General features: G+C 36.4%; 1 non-coding gene across 1 annotated transcript; it reads left to right on the top strand.

Moving 5' to 3' along the window:
* The first annotated feature begins 2,196 nt into the window (after positions 1 to 2,196).
* LOC121228617 (small nucleolar RNA R71) lies at positions 2,197 to 2,303 on the top strand. The gene has a single exon (XR_005926193.1). It is a non-coding gene; the product is annotated as a small nucleolar RNA R71 (small nucleolar RNA).
* Positions 2,304 to 4,662: the final 2,359 nt, after the last annotated feature.

Here is a 4,662-nt window from a genome sequence, read left to right on the forward strand (position 1 = left end):
GTTTGGTACTACTACGTTTTGGATTATCTTATGGCATGTATAGAATAGACTAGTAGTGAGAGGATATTTTGGTTAATGTATATAAGCCATGCGAAAATGACATCTTTTGAATGTGTACTTATAGAAGTTTAAATTGTATCCCTGACTGTCTCTAGTACTTATCTAAAGGAATGTTCAAAAAATAAAAATAAAAAATTTTACTCTTCTGATATGAGTTTCAAGACTGGTAATGCCCCTTTATCTATTCCGGCGACGGATACGGGATTGGGGTGTTACACCTCCTCTCTGCTATCAATTTTATCAAAATAAGGTTTTAAACGAGTACTATTTACCTTAAAAGTGTCAAATTTAGGACGAACTACCTCGATTGTACCATATGAAAAAATATTGAGTATTGTGAGAGGAATTTCTCCATTAGATTTAGAAGTGGCAATACGACGATCTGCTGCATCCAGTAGTACTTTGTCTCCAACCTTAAGTTGATTTGGTGGAATATTGAGCTCGTCAAGGTGTGGTTTTGGTTTATGTGTGCACCATTCATCTAGTTCCTCAACTTGTAGCCTTCATTCTTCATAGATAGGTCCTTTGTTGTTGCTTGAACACGGCTCATGTGCGTTCTTCGAACCTGTTTTCTGCATAGAGGGTTTCACCATATGAACAGTACTAGTAGTATGATTTTTGCAATCACCCTTGATTTTTAGGGTGTTACTCTAATTACGAGTTTGAAGAGTGATTGTTTCATCACCCACACGAAGTGTGAGTTCACATGTACCAACATCAATTTTCGTTCTAGTAGTTGCTGAAAAGGGCCTCCCTAAAAAGGCATGTTACTATCCTCCTCTATGTCTAGAACAACGAAATCAATTGGGAATATAAATTTGTCAATTTTAACGAGTACATCTTCAATAATACCCCTAGAAAATCTGATTGTTTTATTTGCTAATTGACTGCTCATCCTAGTTTGTTTAGGTTTCCCAATACCTAGTTACTTAAACATTTTGTAAGGTATGACATTGATACTAGCCTCTAAATCAACCAAGGCATTGTTAACATCTAAGCTACCAATTAAACAAGGAATCGTAAAACTCCCTGGATCTTTCAATTTGTTGGCCAGGCTATTCTGCAGAATGGCTGAGCAAACTGCATTCATCTCCACATGCGACGCCTCGTCTAACTTCCACTTATTTGCTAAAAGCTCTTTTAAAAATTTGACTGCTTTCGGCATCTGCAAAAGAGCCTCAATAAACGGTAAGCTAATATGTAATTTCTTTAAAAGTATAAGGAATTTACCGAATTGTTCATCTGAATGGTCTTTCCTTGTCGTATTGGGGTATGGTACATGTGGTTTGAATTCTTTACTTACATATTTTTGGTCATTGTGGTCCACCTCACCTTTACCTTTACTTACCATAGTTTCTTGCCTCGGTTCTGGTTCAGGTGCAATTAATCTTCATCTTGAATGGTAATCGCATTGAGCTACTCTCTTGGTTTAGATTCAATGTTACTCGATAGACTACGTTGTGGTCGTTCTAATATCAATTTAGCGAGCTGGCCTATCTAGTTTCGAGCCCTTGGATCGATGCTTGTTGATTCTTAAGTGCTGTCTCAGTATTCTGAAAATGAGTTTCTGACATCGAGATAAATTTTGTTAGTATCTCCTCGAGGTTCAACTTTTTCTCTTGTTGGTAAGGTGGTTGTTGGAAGCCTGGAGCTAGTGGTGGTCTCAGATTCCCATGGCCTTTCCATGAGAAATTTGGGTGGTTCCTCAATCCTGCATTGTAAGTGTTACTATAGGTATTATTTTGAGATCGAGGATTATTACCCAAATAATTTAATTGCTCGTTTTCCATGTTGTGGCTATAAGGTGGGTATTCTGCTCGTTCCTCCTACAATTGCATTGCATTGCATTACTGGGTGAACCTGTGAAGAACCAGAAAATTGCCAATTTTTCTATTCAAAAGTTCTACCTGATTAGAGAGCATGGTGACCAAATCGACGTTAAAAACGCCGGCTGCTTTCGTTGGCTTTTTCCTTATGACTTGCCACTGATAATTATTCAGTGACATCTCTTTTATAAATTCATAAGCATCCTCAGGTATCTTATTATTGATAGTCCCACCAACGGCTGCGTCAACCATCTGTCTAGTTGAAGGATTCAGGCCATTGTGAAAATTTTGAACCTGTAGACAGAGTGGTAACCCATAGTGAGGGCACCTTCTCAACAGATCCTTGTATCTCTCCCATGCATCGTGGAGTGTTTCTAGATCCATCCGGACAAAAGAAGAGATATCATTCCTTAATTTAAACGTTTTAGCCAGTGGAAAATATTTTAGTAAAAACTTTTCAGTCAATTGTTCCCAAGTAGTGATTGACCCAAGTGGCAACGGGTTTAACCACTGTTTAGCTTTATTCCTTAATGAAAATGGAAATAACCGAAGGCGTATGGCATCGTCCAAAATGCCATTGATTTTAAATGTGTCGCAAAACTCCAGAAAATTCGTCAAGTGATTGTTTGGATCCTCATCTTGCAAACCATCAAACTGAACAAATTTCTGTATTATTTGAATATTGTTAGGTTTCAGTTCAAAATTATTTGCAGCAATAGCAGGCCTAACTATACTTAACTTAGTTCCTGTTAAATTTGGTTTAGCATAATCATACATAGTACGTGGAGCATGATTATGATTTACTGGATTAGCGGCAATCGCAAGAGGTAGCAGATTTTCCTGATTTTTAGCAATCTCCTCGGTTGTGGTTTGAATATGGTCCTCTTGCTCTTCCTCTGTGTATCTTAAGTTTCGCCTTATTTCTCTTCGGTTTCTGTGAGCTGTGCGATCGATCTCACTATCAAAAAGTAATGGTCCCAACGGGTTTCTTCTAGTCATACATCATAAAATAACTTATCAGAAGCGAATAAAAGAGAAAATTAGAAAAGAAAATAAAAATTTAAATTGCAAATAAAGTAAAATGGCTAAAGTAATAAAAATTGAGTGTTCCTAATATCTTAGTTCCCCGGAAACGGCGCCAAAAACTTGATACATGATATTTGTAACAGGTTTTAAAAATTTATAATTAACCGTTCTTGAAACTAACTATTATCACGATGAAGGCAAGTGTACCTATCTAATAGTAGTATAGCTTTAGCAAGACTGGATTTCGAACCCAAAGGAACCAAGAGTACTAGTAATTACTTTCTTTTTAATATCTAGCTTAAAAATTAAGGGATTTGTTTCTCTAAACTAATTAACTAAACTAAGGGTGCACAGAGAGAAAATAGGGGAAAAGCTTTTGGGAAACTCGATTGATTAAGACAATACCCTAGGAAAAATCAACCTAGACTTCACTTGTTATTTAACTCTGAATCAGACGATTTATTCATTTGACTTGATCCATAGAAATCCCTAAGTTATATTATTATCTCTCTCGAGACTAATAACGACTAACCCTAGGTTGATTAATTGAAATCTCTTTCTAGTTAACACCCTAGTGTTGCATTAACTCGATCTATGGACTCCCTTATTAGGTTTCACCCTAATCCGAAAAAATCTTGTCACCCTATCTCTAGGCGTGCAATAACTCTGCTTAATTATGACAAATTTACTCTTAGACAGGGACTTTTTGTGACACCCCTAAAGTGACCCTAGTCGGAAAGTGGTTTCGGGACCACGAAACCGAGTCTTATAAATAATTAAAGGTTATATTCTGTGTTTATGATGTGAGTAAATGCTTGTGTGATAGTTCCATACTTCAATTTGGTCAGTGTATGTGAAAATTATTAGTAGGGACTTATGTGAGACAATTTAGAAATATGCTAGGCAAGTGCTAAAGTGGCCTGTTAGTATATGTGGGAAAGTGCTTGTCCTTGCATGTCAAATTAGCCAAACTATAGGTAGTGGCCGGCCATGCTACAAATTGTACAATCAACTGTGAATTTTATATTAACTTTAATTAACTAGGTGCCATATTAGTATGGAGGATGTAATAAAATAAAGAATTGATAACTAAAGGAAGGGATGGGTGAAAGAAAAAAAAAGAGATCATCATACATGTTTCTTCCTAGCCGAATCTAAAGAAAAAAAAAAGGGAACAAGAGCATTTGGTGATGAAAACAAGTTGTGTTCTTTGGTTCTTCTTGGCCGAATTGAAAGGAGGAAGAAGGGAGTGAAGCCATCAGTCATCTTAGGTCAATATTAAGGTAAGGTGTTCATATTAGCTCTTGAAATTTTAGTTGATCTTGAGTGAGATATCAAGTTTTTTTTTTGTAACCCATGATGAAATTTTGATTTTTGGATTGAGTAAGGTTTTCGATTATGGTAGCTAATAATGGTGAATTTTGTTGTTTCATGTTAAAGTTAGGTGAATGATGATAGATGAGTGTTTGAACCATAAAAAGAATTCGGCTACCTTGTTATGAACTAGGGCCGATTGTGAGTTGGTTGTGGTTGAATATTACATGCTTGGTAGAATGGTGGATGAAAGTGCCGAATGTGGTCTTTGGTTTGGCATGAGGTGATAAATAAAGGTTTAAAGGTAGCCTAAGTTAATTGATACTCACTAATGATTTCGAATGGAAGCTTTGTTAAGTGTGAAATGAGTGGCCGAGAGAGAGAACTATAGACTATTGCCGAATGTATGTTGGGTTGATAGAGTCTCCAAATTGAT

Source organism: Gossypium hirsutum, chromosome A04, assembly GCF_007990345.1.
Source record: "Gossypium hirsutum isolate 1008001.06 chromosome A04, Gossypium_hirsutum_v2.1, whole genome shotgun sequence".
Taxonomy (NCBI): domain Eukaryota; kingdom Viridiplantae; phylum Streptophyta; class Magnoliopsida; order Malvales; family Malvaceae; genus Gossypium; species Gossypium hirsutum.